At 41.8% G+C, this 17,920-nt stretch overlaps 1 protein-coding gene across 4 annotated transcripts in view; it reads left to right on the forward strand.

The window, feature by feature from the left end:
• The window catches only part of HECW1 (HECT, C2 and WW domain containing E3 ubiquitin protein ligase 1), a 419,038-nt gene that overhangs the window by 161,888 nt on the left and 239,230 nt on the right, over positions 1–17,920 (forward strand). The window lies entirely within an intron of this gene.

A 17,920-nucleotide genomic window follows, 5' to 3' on the forward strand; every position in this document is an offset into this window, starting at 1 on the left:
TGTCTTTTCTCTGTATAACCTAAGAATATTTAGATATGAGTAATAAAAATTAGTAACAACGGACACTTATCTAACTTTTTTTCTTCAGTACAAAATTAATATTTTTAAAATACTTCATTTTAAAAAAATAGTTAGAAATTTAAAATCTTTGGGCAGGATTCAGAACAGATGCCCTGAGGGCTTCATTCTCCAATGTGCTGAGCACTCAGATCTCATCCAGTGACGCACATAAGCATGTGGTTAAAGTTAAGCACATGAGTTATCCTGTTGGCTTCAGTGGGGATACCTCACAGAGTCATAGAAATGTAGGGCTGGAAAGGAACTTGAGAGATCATCTAGTTCATCCCCCTGCGCTGAGGCAGGATCTAGTATACATAGGCCATCCCTCACAGGTGTTTGTCTAACATGTTCTTAAACTCATGTGCTTAAAGTTAGATACGTGCTTAAGTGCTTTATTGGATACGTCCAGAATGCTCAGCACCTTGAAGGAGCAAGCCCTAAGAAACATACCAACACAAAAAACAAATGGTCACTTACACCAAAAATCACACCACAGGCAGGCTGCTTCCAGTCCCAAGAGACCAGTCACTAACCCCAGATCAATTGGTAACCTACATCTCATATCAACGACAAGACCTGTAGCCAATCCTGTAATAAACTACCTAAAGGTTTATTAACTAGGAAAAAGAAATGAGTTATTTACAGGTTAAAGCAAGCAAACATATGCACACAAATGAGTGATCATCTGAATCCTAAGAGTGACAGAGTTGTAGTGATCTGTCAATTCAAAGTATCTTTCAGGGTGGACACAGGGGTAACCCCTGGGGATCTCTGCTTCAGTGTCACGCTGTCTGGAGTGGCTCACAACTGTGAGTGTCTCCAGACAGCCTGACACAACTCTAACAGGATTATGCCACTACAGCACAAGAGGCTATCTACTCTGCATTTAATACAGCAGAATCCTGGCCAGCAGAGCTGTTTAACATAGTGCACTGGCTAATCAACCCAGATTCCATAGCCCCGACACTGGACCCAAGCATCAATCACTGTGAAGAGCTGTCAGTGTACCTCGCTGTTAAAATCAACCAAATATATATGGAGCTAGTTGGGAAGGGAAATTCTACCCGTGACCAGATTGCATTATCCACCTCACCACACTTGACTGAGTTTGGCCCCATCACACATTCCAAAGGTCAAGACGCTCTGAAAATATTACAGCCACAACAAGTTAAACAGATCCATGCTGGATGCCAGTACTAATGGAAATGGTCAGTGGCTCCTTCAGAGCACACACCAGACTCCTTGAAAAATGCAATAGTTCGTCCAGGGCTCAAGAAACTATCAGTCAACCTTGAACTTCAACTACTGTTCTGTCTCCAACCTCCCATTTCTGGTCAAAATAAGTTGGAAAGTAGTAATCAGCAGAATATCAAAACCCTACCCCAAGCAGAGTTTTCGTCCCAAAAAGGGAAATGTGCCAGAGACTCCCTGAAGCTTGCCAAGCTATTGCTGTTCACTTTACATGGAAGGTTCTCAGATACTGCAGTGATGGACAGCAATATAAAACCCTAAAACACAGAGATTCTATGTACATAGTACAATAGTGCTGGGAATGTGTTCTTGTATACTTTGAATATGAAACATAGAATGGTACATTTTTCTGGTACAACAACCTGACAATTACCCTTGTAGTAGCCAGTAAATTACAAATTAACTTGTTACACAGTTAATCCATGGGAGGGGAAAATCCATGGATTCTTGTGGAATAGGTTTTCCCCGGATTTGTTCAAAGGTTTCTAGAATCTACATATCTATTTAAGAAGAAAGTGTCCTGGCCCTTCTGGATATGAAGGTAACCTTCACAATGTAAAATGATACATGGCTGGGTTTTTGAGTTAGCAGCCAGCCAGACTGGAACAAGAATACCAAAAAAACTGTAATAGGGGATTAGCCTGGAAGCCTATTATCACCACTTAAATGACAACATTGTTAACTATTTCCATGTTGATGATCATAACCAGAAATGGTCAGTTAATGTGGTTGTGTGTTTAGCTAGGGGGTGGTGTTATATCCTGAGATTCTTTTTCATTTGAATTCATGGGAATAAAGCAGAAAGTTTTAAACATGGAAATAGTTTAATGTTATGTCGATTCATGAGATAACTGAGAAACTGTTTGTGCTCCATGGTGATCCTGCAGAGTGTTGTGGTATTTTATTGTTGTTTTTTAATAAAGCTTGGTCCAGCAGCATTAGTATTATTATTTACTGTTTGTGTTATCTAGGACCTAGGAGCCCTAGTCATGGATGAGAAGCCCATTGTGATAGGCGCTGTACAAACACAGAACACAAAAACAATCCCTGCCCCAGAGTTCATAATCATTTTCATTTTAATAAATTAGGAAATATCCCTATATGTTCTCATTGGGTCCTGGTGTTGAAATGTATAAGGAACACCAGCAACAATCACAGAGAAATTTTGGAGATATCTGATAAACCACAAACTTCTAAATAAAGATAGTCCAAACCTTGAAAGGACACAGCGTTTGGCAATAAGGCATATCTGGTGGGTAGAAGATATAGTCTGATGAAGAAGGTTTCAAGAAGAGAGAAGAGTGAAAAGGACTAGATCATAGTGGACAAGTATTTAGAGAATGAGACCCCTGGATGTTTTTGTGAAGGAATATTCCTATTCAGTGGTTAAAGTAGATTGAAACAGGAGAGGGGGTGCTCTCAACATACCAACCAAGGATGTGGGGAAATTCAGGAAGTATGTTGCTTACTGAAGCCCGGGAGAGAAGTAGGAGTGCTTCCTCTGCTTTTACGGAAGGGGGAGGAGGGGTTGGTGCTCTCCCCTCCGCCTTACTTGAATTCCTGTTCAGATATTAGCTGATGGCAAATTGGGAGCTCATCTTTATCTAAAGCTGGTAAAAGATAAGTTTAGAACTGATAGCAGAGTTAATCTCCTTCTACAAAAAGGGATTGTCATCCATGAGGAGAGGTTGTACAGAATAAGTTAAGAAAATGATGGTCATGTAATTAGTGTCCAATAATACTATTGGGTATACCTGTTAAAAAAGCTACATGGACTCCAATGATAACAGAGTGGAGAAGTTAATACATCCCCACAATCAACAGCTGATTTTGTAAAAATGTGTGATAGAAGAGCATTAGCAAAGTTCATCAGTTTGAGAGAAAACATGAATATGGAGTCTGTTAAAATATAGACCTTGTTTATCCAATCTGCTTTGCGATTGGCAATAGCTAGGCAGCAAGAACATGTGGATTCCTCTGACCCAAGAATGTGCCCTCCGAAGAATATAAAAGATATTCTGCCTATGGAAATCAGAGTTTTGTGTTGTTGTTAAGCTTGATCTTGAAGCATTGTAACTTCCCCCAAGACTTGCTTCATATGGTCCTTATTTCACTCATTTTTAGCATTAGGTATCAGCTGTAAAATAAATTGCTAGCTATGTGTAACAGAGGTGTAACAGTTTTCCTAATGTATCTGTTTGTCACTTCTCAGGAGAACTATAACATTTCTAATAAACACAATCCTCCAAAAATATGTCCTCAGTCAAAAACACATGTAAACACTCAAAGGTAAGAATAACTACCCTGATTAGACAACTCACTTGATGTTTAAAATCTCAGGGGCTGATGAAGGTTTCTTAGCAAAAAAGCTAACAGCAAAATATTTACTCTTTTTATGTGAAACCAATACAAATGTCATTTGTCTGAATAGCTAAGATTTACGTATTGGTATTTCCTATATAAATAAAAATGTGTTTTAGTGGAAGTCTTGCAACAGGTGGAATATTTGCAGTTACTTATCTGATGGTTTTCCTCCTTCACCTCATTTACTGTTAGTATATGTTATGGTACAGAGCCTCTTAGAATTAATATGGACTTCTGGCAGCTGTGTATAGATAAAGAGCTATGTTCTAATTACTGCAGTTACATTTCAGTTGCTACTATATTTCCCTGCTCTCCTCATATCAGTATCTGCTATTGAATGGCTTATAAGAAGTGCCTAAACTAGACTTGGAAAGAAACTTTTGGCCTGGTGCCTATAAATACTGTTATTAGTCAGTGAATCCATTCGGAGCTAATATTGTGCTGTACGTACCAATAGACAATAGACTTTCTTCTTTCAGCAATTTCTTTAGGGAAAACAAAACATTTTAAAAGTTATTTAATAAAAGTTCTTTATATACAAACACTTTCTGGTCCAATTTCCTGTCCATATTTTCTTTTCAGTCAATCCTTTTCAAGTTTATATGTATATAAAAAGTTCTTGACCTAATTAGTAGTTGAAATTTAGCTTAAAAATTTATGATTTTTTCCCTCTGCTCTAGTCTTTGATTTTATTTCCCCCCAAAAGGCAATTCTTGCTTCAGTCAGACATACCTCATTTTTTAAGGATTTTGATTAATACATTTTTACATTTTTCAGATTAATTTGATATTCAGAAGGCCTAATATTAAGCCTATTGAAGTCAATGGAAAAACACTTTAATTAACTTAAAAATGGGCTTTGGATCAAGCCCTATTTGTACAATAGTTTTTCCATATATGCAGCGTGTGCAAGCAGATGATGTAACCCAAGCAATGTACTACCAACAGCAAAGAAGAGAATTACTTGTGTGATCTAGTGACCTGCATTTAGGATTGAGAACCACAAATTCCTAAATTTAATTCCCACCTCTGATATTGGCTTCATCTGCGCCCTTGGTGTAGCCACTTAACCTCTGTGCCTCAGGGCTGATCTACACTAGGAACTTACATCGGTATAGCTATATCGCTCCTGGGATGTGAAATATCTACACTGTTGAGAGATGTAGCTATACCAACTTAACCCCCGATGGAGACAGTGCTAGGTCGATGGAAGAATTGATTGCATTGACCTAACTACTTCCTATCAGGGAGGTAGTACCTACATAGGTAATGTCTACACTGAAGTGCTACGGAATCGCAGCTGCAGCATTTTAAGTGTGGACATACCCTCAATGTTACGATCTGTAAAATAAGACTAATCACAATATCTGCCTTGAAGAGGATTAATTAACTAATATTAAGGGAGCTAATTAGCTATTGTTTGGAATTTGCTAAGTATTGTTAATATTATGACTAGCATTACATCATAAACAGATAACGCACTGAAAGACTGCAACCAGTTGGAGGAGTTTTTGGCTGCTAGCTTTTTTCTCCTGTAGTTTTACGTACATGGTAGAAAAATCATCACCAGGTATCCAAATATGTCCCTTTTAAGAGTATGTTTTCCCATGAAATAATATTCCAGACACTGTGAATCTCTTTGATGGTGTGTGGGACAAATAGGTTTTCTAGGTCCAATGCAACAGTCACCCCATAACAAAGCAGGCAGGTGGTACTCTGGCTGCAGTCTTTACTATGAAGCCAATGGAACCCCACCTCACAGGGATGTTGTGAGGGTAAATATCTTAAAGATTGAAAGGTGCTCAGCTCCTACAGTGAAGGGAGCCAACCAGATAAGTGCCCCAAAATAGATACTGAGGCCAATATTGTATACGTAACAATCATTCACCCAGTGATTTGTTGATAATTTAATCAACTGAAGAGACCTGTGAATTGGAAGATGGACCATGGCCATGCTTAACAGTACACATTGTGAGTAGCCCATTGACGTCAGTGGGACTACTCACAGTAAGTAAAATTAAGCATGTGCATAATTCTTTGCAGGATCAGGGCTTAAGACAACAAATCCATTTCACATCGGTTGTCAAACAGCCTATGTATTTTTTCTGTTATACAGCCTTTAAGTTCCCTTTCTCCATTTCATCCCATTACTCCTAAACCAAACCAAATAATTCCTTTCCCACCTCAGTGTTTACACATTTTAATTATTCTTAGACTTGTAATGTCCTTCCCACACACGAGTTGTTGCATATACATTAAGCTTTCTTAATTTTTCCTTATCAGTTGATCCCTCTGGCCCCCAAATTACTTTTGTTCACTGAACACCTTCCAGTTTGTTATGATTTGCGGTGGTGAGGTGCCCAGAACTGAATGCAATATTCTAAATACAGTCACACTGAGCTCTATAAAGATGCTTTGTGTTTTGATGCCTCTGTTAACTCAACCGTTTTCTGCTGCTGTATCACATTGCAAACTTCTGACTAATTTGCTGTCCACTGTCACCCCTAAAAAAACAATGAGGAGTCCAGTGGCACCTTAAAGACGAACAGATTTATTTGAGCATAAGCTTTCGTGGGTAAAAAACCCACTTCCCCTGTGGTATATATCTTTCAGCATTGCTGCATCTTAGTTTTCTTCTTGCCATTGAGTATATATGTTTCACATTATTTCCCCCTTGCTATTTTAGTTAGCATTTTTACCCAGCTGAATCTTATTTCTTGCCCATATTTAAAATCTTTCAGTGTCCCTTTATATATTATATTTCTATCCTATGTGATGTTTGCATCTCTTCCCATTTTAGTATTCTCAGCAAATTTCAATAGTATGCTATTGCCTCCTTTTAAGGTCTGATCCAAAGTCTATTATAATCAATAGAAAGAGTCTCATTGACTGCAGTGGCTTTGGATCAGGCCTTTGATCCATTTGACGCCTGTGGTACCCCACTGTACATTGCCCCCTCCAAAATTCAGTATATTGTTGTGTAACACTGCTCTGTGCCTGCATTCCTTCCAGTTTTCAGTTCATGTGACAGTGTTCAGTATCCAGGCTGATTTTAGCAATGTTTGGAATAAGATATTGTGAGACACTTTACATTTTTAGCAAATGCTCTACTAAAAAACAGGCATATTACATCTACCATATCAGTAAAGGCAATTTTGGAAATGCAGGAGCTTCAGAGCTGACAATATTTTCAGTATGAACCTGTAGCTGGGGCAGGGCTGTCTGGGGGCTGCTTAGGCTTCACTGTAAAAAGAAACCGTGGGCTGGCAGTGACACTGCAGCCAATTCAGAATAAGAGGATAAAGGTTTCAAAGGAAAAACAGAATTTGCTGTAGGTTGTGACATACTCAGTCTGGAGAATGACCATCAGGGTCCCTTGGATTTTTTGTTTGCTGGTTTTCCTACCCTGGTCAGGTGATTCAGGCTCCAACTCTATCACTCCTGCTCTTTCCATTGCTTATATCAGCTTTTCTTAAAATAGAACCCCTGTGAGGTGGCCAAGAATTGCTGTAATCATACTGCTCTGTTTTCTCCCATTCCCCTCCCCCAAGTTTTCCTCTCCTCTTCATCTTTTCTCCAGTCTTTATCCTCTCTGCTCCGCTCGTTTTATTGTCTCTCGTTTCTCCTACCTTTTCCCTTTGTGTTTCTTCCCTCTCCTCTAACCTCCTTTTTCTCTGCTATCTAAGTGGTGTAAATGGGGCTACTCATGCTCAAAGTTAAACATATACTTAAATCTTTACTGGATTGAGGACAGAGTGCTTGTAGAATCAAGCCCTAGTTCTTCAAAACGCTTCCCTGTAATAATCTTTGAGAGGACAGAAGCTTACTGTAAATACCAGCATTGTAATTCGGCCTGAGAATATGTTCTTCTTCGAGAGAAGTCCCTGTGGGTGCTCCACTCCAGGTGCTGGTGAGTCCCTGCGCCTTCACTCGGAGATTTGTACAGCAGTACCCGCACGAGCAGTGCATGCGCAGAGCCTGCCTCATGCGCTGCTGGTGCCTTAACAGCGCGCGCGTGGCCATGACTCCTCAGTTTCTTCTCTACCATCCCCGGCCTGAGACGGAGCTCTGCGGTCCCGCTTAAATTTTTTTTTCACTTTAGCATAGTTAGTTAGTTGTTAGTATAGTATTTTAGTCAGATAAGTTTTATTTCTTTGACCCTTCCTTCCCCTCCCCCACAAAAAAATTATTTTTCCTACCGTTTTTCCCTCACAGTTAGTTAGCTCCCCAGGCTTTAAGAGATGCACTACGTGAAGAGAGGCCATCCCCATCTCTGATGACCATCCTCAATGTGTCCGCTGTTTGGGGGAATCCCATATCCCACAAAAATGTGCCCATTGTAGCAAGCTCAAAGCCAGGGCATGAAAGAACAGAGACCTCAGGCTCAAGTTAATTTTGATGGAAAAGTCCCTCAGACCTCACCTCTGATCCAGGACATGAGTTCTCCTCAGGACAGAGCCCTCCTCAGTCCAACAAGGACAAAAAATCCACAAAAAAACAGCCAGCTTTGTCACCTCACAGGGACCAGACTGCTGCCAAACTCTCCCTGAGCAGGTCTGTTTTGTCTGTGCCGACCTCAGCGCATATGATGCTCTGGGCACCTTCGGTGCCGCTCGTACTCTGGCTGCCACCAATATGCACCACTCTGGCTTGAAGTTGCCTTCCTCTTCTTTCACAGCACCGCCCGGCACCACAAAGGACTCAGCGCCACTTCAGGCGCCCTTGTCTGTGCCGCACACGACCGCTAGTTCAGCCGCAGCACCGACTCCTCAACCACCTCTGGCGATACACAAGGTGCCACGCCAATCGGCACCAACCGACCCTGTGGTCCCATCACTGCACTCGGTGCAATACCCATCAGTGCCATCGACATTGGGGATTTGCTTTTTTGCCAACCCCGGATTCTCCCTTACTGGGTACAGATCTCTCACCGAGAACGTCGGCACCATACTGACAGTTATCCCCTCAGCGCTCTTACTTTTCTAGTGGTGAGGATGATGAAGTGGAGGGAGTTTTTTCACCACACCACTCCTTCCCAATTGACACACCTACTAATGCTGGACCAATAAGATCAAGGTCCTCATATGCCAGGGACTTATCACCCTGGTATGGGCACCCTTGGATGGGACCACCCATGTCCTTCTCCAGACAATGGCATTATTGGAACCCATGGGGTCTTACAGGAGACATCACACCAGTTGACACAGCCCATGGAGAGATGACACCAAATCTCCTCCTCAACCCTCACACACCTCTGTGTTGTTGGTATAGGAGGAACCTGTAGTGAGGCTCACAAAAGAGGTACCACCCGATACCTCTCCAAATAACAATAACCTATCTTCCTCACCTGATGCTGCCACCACTGACAACGGCAGATGATTTCACCTGCTTTCAAGACCTATTTAAAAGGGTGACTAGCGAACTCAAGATCACTATGAAGGAGGTCTCAGACACTCAACATGAACTGACAGATACCTTGCAACCTGCGGTCTCCTCCAAGATTGCCCTCCTGATCAATGGAGCTATCATGGACCTGGCCAAAAATATCTGGCAAACTCCAGCCACTATAACCCCAACCTGCAAGAGGGCAGATGGGAAATATTATGTCCCCTCCAAGGGCTCAGAGTTTCTTTTCATACATCCAACACCAAACGCTGGTAGTGGAAGCAGCGAACCAAAGAAACAAGCAACAGCATTTCCGGTCCACTCCTTCTGACAGGGACAGTAAAAGAATGGATGTATTTGGCTGCAAGGTTTATGCATCCTCCACACTGCAATTCAGGGTGGCAAACTATGCCCCCCTCCTAACCAAATATGACCACAAAAGTTATGGGAAATCCATGGAATTTATTAACGATATTCCAGAAGAAAAGGGACAACAATTCAAGGCAGTGGTATCTGAAGGACAAATAACTCCAGGCTGCCCTTGATGCTGTGGACACTGCAGCCAGATCCACTGCGATAGCTGTTGTTATGTGCTGGGCTTCATGGTTCAACTCTTACTCTTTTCCTCGTGAGATACAGAACACCATGGAGGATCTCCTCTTCGATGGTGAGAAATTATTTGTAGCAACGACCAATGAGGTGCTGCAGACCATGAAGGATTCCAGGGCTACCCTGCGCAATCTTGGCATCCATACATGCCCTATAGAAGGAGACAATATAGGTATCAGCCTTACCATTGCCCGCAATACCTGATATACACTCAACAACAATGGCCATATGATCATCAACAGCATCAACGCCAGAGATCTAGGCTTCAATGCTACTGCCCCCTAACTAACAAGCAGACTTGAAGCCTTGGTCGAGGTCATAGAAGACCTCCCACACACTCCAGCGCTCACACTAATTACTTAACCCATTGGTCACCGTTTGCTCCCATTTTATGACCACTGGCGAGACACCAGTATGGGCAGATGGGCTCTAGAGGTTATCCGATCAGGCTTATACCATCCCTTTCCTGTCCATATCTCCCACCCACCCCCTCTCCCCGTCCCTCTTCAGGGCCCCCTCTCATGACCACTTGCTCCACCAAGCGGTACAACATCTTCTGCAAATTGGAGTAGTGGAAAAGGTACCGATCAGCACAGAGGAAAGGGTTTTTACTCCCACTATTTTTTGACGGAAAAGAAAAGTGGGGGATGGCAACCCATTCTCGACCTCAGGTGACTCAATAAGTTCTTCAAAAAGCAAAAATTCAAAATGGTTATCCTAGTGACCACTATTCCAGCGCTGGAGCAGGGAGATTGGTTTTCAGCTCTTGACTTGCAGGATGCTTATTTTCACGTAACTATATACCCTGCCCACAGACGCTTTCTCTGTTCTGGGAACAAACCACTACCAATACAGGGTTCTAGCCTTTCGCCTCTCAACAGCACCCCGCATTTTCTCCAAGATCCTCGTGGTGGTTACTGCACATCTCAGGGTAAAAGGAATATTTTTCCTTTACCTGGACGATTGCCTCCTCAAGTCGCAAACTCGCAAGGAAGCCATCCAATCCACACAGATGACCATCGACTGCTTTCAGGGCCTTGGCCTGCAAATCAACACAAAACAAATCCACATGAATCTTTATTTAATGTCTGGAGTTCATAGGTGCACACCTTGACTCCACAACTGGCATCGCATCTCTTCCAACCAACAGATTCATCAACATAAAGAATCTGGTCACCAAACTGCAGAACAGCCCACAGGTCACGGTTAACGATTGTCTACAACTTCAAGGCCACATAGCCGCATACACTTTTGTGGTCAGGAATGCACTCCTGTATCGCCGATGCCTACAAGGTTGGCTAGCCACAGTCTGCAAACCAAATGTACGCAGACTACACAAACTTCTCACCATGCCTACCAAGATCAAGGACTCACTCATATGGTGGACTCGACCACACAACCTTTGTTCCGGGGTCCCATTTTTACAGGAATCCCCCGCAATTATAATTACTACAAATGCATCCCTCACTGGTTGGGGACACACACATTGGACACTATACCACTCAAGGACTATGGTCCCCCACAGAAACCTCATTAAATATAAATCTTCTAGCACTCTGAGCGGTCCACAATGCCTGCCTCCACTTTCTCCCACTCATCAAGAACCAAAAGATCAGAATCATGACCGACAACATTGCTTCTATGTTTTATATGAACAGGCAAGGGGGAGCCCGATCCCATTCACTTTGCACCAAGGCTATGAAACTTTGGAATTGGTGCCTCCAACACAACATCGATATATCCATCTCGTACCTGCCCGGTGCACAAAACACCACAGCGGATGAATGGGACATAAACAACACCATCCTCCAGAACATCTTCAAAACCTGGGGTTATCTACAACTGGACCTCTTTGCAACCATGACCAACAAGAAATGTCCCAGATTCTACTTCAAAGCAGGTCTGGGGCAACATTCCATGGGAGATGCGCTTACGATCAGATGGAATGACAACCTACTATACGCATTCCCACTGATACCACTCCTACACAAATTAGTATTAAAGATACGAACAGAGAGGGCCAGGATCATACTGATTGCCCCTACGTGGCCCAGACAGCCATGGTATCCACTTCTAACACGGATGTCCACCTGTCCGCCAATCTCCCTTCCCCCTTTCTGAACTTATAGTCCCAACGCAGGGGCGATCTACACCACCCAAACATAGCAATGCTCCACCTCAAGGCATGGCTTCTCAATGGTTCTCCCATGAAGAACTAGGCTGCTCCGAGCAGGTGCAAACTGTACTATTACACAGCAGGGCACAATCTACACGCACCACCTATATCCATAAATGGTCTAGGTTCAGGGCGTGGTGTTCTGCCAGACAAACTGCTCCTTCTTCTGCACCTCTTCCAGTCATACTGGACTACCTTCTGGAGCCCAAACAATCGGGGCTCTCCTTCAGCTCCATAAAGATACATCTGGCAGCAATCACAGCATTTTACCAGAAGATCGGCGACACCACTATCTTCACCCACCCTATCACAAAAAGATTCCTCAAAAGCATCCAGACCCCATACCCGGACATCAGACCACCTACTCAACCATGAGACCTCCAGTTGGTCCTCATATGTTTGACGCAAAAGCCGTTTGAACCGCTAGCATCCTGCTCTTTACTACACCCATCAATGAAAGCTGTGTTCTTAGTGGCAATTACATCCACCAAACGCGTAGGAAAACTTGGAGCTCTCATGGCTGACGCACCTTACACTATTTTTTTTAAGGATAAAGTCACTCTCCAAACGCATCCCAAATTTCTCCCGAAGGTACATTCATCCTTCCACCTTAACGAACCTATCCATCTACCAACCTTCTTTCCTAAACCGCATGCGAACTCTTTTGAAGCAGCGATGCACACACTTGCTGTGTGCAGAGCATTGTCCTTTTATTTGGATAGGACTAAACCCCTAAACTTTTAATCTCAATCACAGAGCGATCTAAGAGCAAATCAATGTCCAGCCAGAGAATATCCAATTGGATATCAGACTGCATCCATTTATGCTACCAACTAAAGAAGACACATCCTCCAACTTCTGTTAAAGCACACTCTACCAGATCCGTCTCAACATCTGTTGCATTCCTATGTAGACATCTGCAAGGCTGCCACCTGGGCTTCGGAACATACCTTTGCCAAACACTATGCCCTTACTCAGGGACCCTTGACTGAACTCGAATGGCTCGAGCCAGGCTCTCTACAGCTTTCTTACCAGATCCGAAGTCCCTACCATCCTAGAGATACTGCTTTTCAGTCACCTGAAGTGGAGCACCACAGGGACATCTCTTGAAGAAGAAGAAGAGGAGATTACTCACCTGTGCAGTACCTGATGTTCTTTGAGATGAGTGTCCCTGTGGGTATTCCACTACCCACCCTCCTCGCCTCTATTTCAGAGTCTAGAGCGGTCTCCGTTGTAGAGAAGGAACTTAGGAGTATCTGCTGCACACATGCTGTTAAGGCACCATCAGTGCATGAGGTAGGCACTGCGCATGCGCGGCCCGTGCAGGTACTGCTGTACAAATTTCCAAGCGAAGGCACAGGGACTCACCGGCACCTGGAGTGGAGCACCCACAGGGACACTCATCTCGAAGAATGCCAGTTACTGCACAGGTGAGTAACCTCCTCTTCAGTGTCCTTTTGGGATTACAGTGTATTTCTGCAGCAGATATTGTGAGTTGGGAAAAAATATAATAAAATTTGTATTTTTAAAGTAGTGAAACAATTATTGCAAGATAGGTATCATGTAAGCACTTCCCCTACCAAAAGTGTTACATAGATAACAGCAGAAATTTACAAACAAATTAATATAGAAAAGTTTTGATCCATATTACTGCCTGATCCCGTGCTTATTTAAGTCGATGGAAAGACCTGCATTTACTGTTATTATAATAGGTGTAGGACTGTTTGGACAGCGGACAAAAAAGAGAAGAAAATCGGTAAACAGTAATATTGATATTCAGAAATATTTCTTATGTTGCTCTACTTTTTTGGATAAATGTTTTATATTGTTCATTTGTTCATTTATGTTATTATTCAGCAAATAAGTATCATTCTTCCACTTGCATTACATATTAGTAGCTCCTCTGTTAAAAAAATACCATCCACCTTTATTGTAGAGTTTTTTTTAAATATGTGCAGACAACTAAGAGCTATTTTTTTTCTGCACTGATGGTTTGCAAAAGGGCACTGATGGCTAAAAATGGACATATTCCTACATAGCTCCCAACTGACTGCCCTCCTGAAGTGTACAGGCTGTCCTCCTAATGTTATGCTTTACTTAGGATGCTGCTAAATATGGTCCTAATAGATGAAATATTGGATTTAGGAAGCTTCCATGCACTGTACATTTGTATTTCTTGCAAAATGTAATTTTATTTCGTTGGTAGTTCTAACTTTATAGGGTTTTTGTTTTTTGTGTTTTGTGTTTTGTTTTGTTTTTTTGCTACTGCTTACTATGCAAATTGCAAAATAGTTTAACTACTGCTAGGCCAATTTTCAAAGAAAAGATCTTTAATAGCATTCTGCTAACTCTATTCATATGTAATTATAACACAGATGTACATAATGACCAAAGAACTTTTAAAATTCAAGCTAAAGCAAATTTGTTCAAATAAATACCATGAGGCCTACCATAATTTCTGTAGTGCAGCATTTTTTATTCATAAGGATCAAAACATAAAATGGAGCCTCTATTTATATAGTGGTAACCTTAAGTTTCCATAAAATAGGCGGTGTACATCAAATGATGAATCAAGCTAATGTAGAATATGAGTTTTGACTGGTGTACGGAGTTCAGAAAATATTTTGCCACAGAGTTTGTGTCCAATTTGTGTCATTGGGAATTAATGTAACCTTGCAGCCTATTCTATTCCTAAATTTTGTTTTTTACCTCATTATTCTATGGAAGGGTGGGTGATTTCCCAGCAAGACAATCCATGTTTTCTTTTATTTCCTCTTAACTAAAACCACACTGACTGAAAAGGGTGTTAATTACAGGTATTTATAACATTTTTCTGTATTGTCTGAGTCCTTCCAAGAAAGATAAATTGAATATCCTGTTGTTTATGCTGTTTGGGACTTTTGGGGAAGATCTAAAATACTAAGGCCTTCCCTGCTTAGTGTAGAGTGTCCACAGCCCGTGAAGTTCCCATGGCACTTTTTACAGGACCTTTTTGCTGGGTGTCATTGCTCAAAATTTCCCCTAATTCCACTGTTGCCTGATTTTTGTCAGCTGGTTGTTGCCTTTCATTGAAGAGGTAGCTGTTTCAGTAGCTATATATTATATATTACATGTGAAGCACTTTGAGATCACTCAGGATGAAAGATACAATGCAAAATTATTAGTAGCAGTAGTAGTAACTAATGTCTGGATTTGGCAATTTTTCCATGTTTTTTTTCTCATCATTTACAACCTTTAAAAATGATAGCTTTGGGGATGAAACTAAAGCACAGAATGGTGATGTGCTGACATGAAGCCATAATGCAAGCCCAGCTGTAACTAAAAAGGATCTTTCATTTATATCCTCCTCCTCCATTGAAAGAGACCTTCACAGCCACTCAGATTTGGGTTAAGGCTTTTCAAATATAGTGTTTCTGTCTGGACCTGTTTTTAGAACTGCACAATATGGGCTAAACCTTAGCCCCATTGAAGTCAATGGGAATTGTGCCACTGATTTCAATGGGTTCAGGATTTCACTGTATGACTTTTCAATTACATTTCCTTCCCCAGAATAGGACAACCTTTGCTTGGCTCCCATTTTCAATCACAGCAAGCCAGAGATAGCTATCTTTACTCATCGTCAATTAAAATACATGCCTGTACTGTCTTGATGCCAAATTGTCACTGGCAAGAAGTTTTACTAAACATTACAAGTTCCCTTAAGGAGATTCAGAAAGTTTTCCAGGCCATCTAGAAGGTTGACTTGTTGTTCTATCATAATTCTGATAGATTCAAAGAAATCAAAATTAAGAGTCCACAGGGGGAAAGAAAAAGTTATGATTTGACTTTTACCCACTTGGAAGTGTTAATTAACTCTTAGAACATCTTGAGAGGTGCTCTTTTCATGCATAAAGGAATCCCATACATACACACTCACCAAAGTAAAAAGCATGCTCTACATTTCTGTTACTTCTCTAAAAGTTGGTGGTTGTACTAGTTTGTTAAGCCATAGTTTCAAAACTTATTTATTTCTTTCAGAAACAGGACAGAAAGCCACTGTAAATTCCCAAATTGGGTATAGTGTGTTTTAGATGATGTAGGCCAAGATTTTCAGAATTGACAAGTGATTTTGGATTCTTGATTTAAGACATCACAAAGAAGCCTGATTTCCAGAGTGGGTGGTCAGCACTTTTTGAAAATCAGATCCATTTATGGTGTGTCAAGTTGGTTACCCAAAAATTAAGGTGCCCGAAGATATTTGTCACTTTTAAAAGCTTGAGCCTAGTCTAATTAAAAAGAAGCTAATAAGATTTTTGTCACATGAAATTTTGTTATATTATGAGTATATAAAGAAACATGATGCTCTTAAGATGTTAAACAATATTCTGGCAGTGGAGTGTATGTTTGGGTAGGAGGCAGGGGGCACCTTCAGATGTTGATCAGAGCCCCACATGATGAAGGCTTTGTATGAAGGTTGCTATCTTCCCAGCTGAGGAGGAGTTAAGGAGACTTCCTTCAGATCTTGCTAAGGCCATCTGGCCATAGAAGGCACTCCTGAGTAATTGAGCAACACAAAGCACCCCATCTCCATATGGCTTCACATCTTGCTTCTGCAGCACCTCCAAAACCCTGTTGGCATGGAGAAGAAGAGACCAAGATCAGGAATTGAATCATGGCAGTGTAGAGCACTAACACTTGGTTGCCTGCTTGTGGATTACTTTTAAAAGTTGGAGTTAAACCCCATTCCTTTAGGCAAGACAATTATGTTTGTCCCTTGCTACACCTGGCCCAAATAGATTAGATAAAGACTATCTCCTAGCCCTTTACTCACGATCCGATGCGTTTTTGATGCTTATCTCCCTCCCTCTTAGACAAATGCCTCTCTCTTTTGCTGATGCTAAGGCCTATCCAGCTCTGCTGAACGACCAGCAGAGAGACATCTATGCATCTGAAAAGTACTTCAGCCAGAAGTCCAGAAGATACCTCCATCACCTTCATAGAGTGAGAGAAATTAGGATAAGCTATATTCTCAATTTTTTTAAAAAAGGAAAAGGGAGTGCATTGTGATGTTTTATTGGAAAAATGTCAAAAGCAATTAGCATCTGGTTAAAATACATGAAAGACAGAAGCATTAACTCTGCTATGTATTTTGTAGGGAGCTAAATTGAAGTATTTCACCATTTACCTTGGGGAGGTAAAGTATGTTGTGTGCTTTAAGGTCACTTCACTTATTCATAAGGTTGCTCAATAGAAAGGTAAAGTAGTGGGATTTGTTTTCCCTTACACAAATAATCTTCTTAAAAATATATTTCACCTCCTCAAATATTTCTCTGCTAGGAAACATTTTCTCCTCTGAACCCCCCCTTCCCCCCCAAAAAATTACTCCTGCATGAAGCAAAGAGTGGGCAATACAACCGTCCTACTATGCCATCATATATTGTATTCCATCTACATCTACAGTTTATAAAATGTACATGCATACACATACACGCAAGCACACATTGCCCGACTTCACTAGAGCGGGAGTTGGTAGTGAACCCTATATTTAGGTTGATAACACTTACTATTAGAGTTCATGCCACATTTTCTTTGAGACGCTTTCATACCTCCATCATCTGCAATGGGCCTTTCCTATTCAGGAAGGGGAGTCCCCTTAGGCTACAGAGGTGTCACTTCTTTTCTTTTTGTTTCCTCGTGGAATTTCAGCCAAGTCTGATTGAGATACGAAGTGTTTAAAATTGTCATTTCCAGTCTTTCATTTAAGAGCCTCTGGACATTTTTGGCAGCCTGCCAAAATCACTGAATATTCTGAGGCCGGGTTCCTGCAGTAGTGCAGTTACACTGGGCATGGCAGGGAACTGCTGGGGCAAGGAAACGAGAAAGCCAGGTCGGACTCCCTTCCCTGTGACCTCCTGTGGCAAGTGGCACATTTCCCCTCCCCCAGTCATACACACACAGGGGCACTAGAGGCAGCAGAAGCTTCCCCCAACATCAGGGAGGGGAGAGAGAGAAAAATTTGGGCCAGGCTCCCTTCATACACCCCCTGACACCAATGACCAGCCCCCCTACACACACACACACACACACACACACACAC

Source organism: Chrysemys picta, chromosome 2 (assembly GCF_011386835.1).
Source record: "Chrysemys picta bellii isolate R12L10 chromosome 2, ASM1138683v2, whole genome shotgun sequence".
NCBI lineage: Eukaryota > Metazoa > Chordata > Testudines > Emydidae > Chrysemys > Chrysemys picta.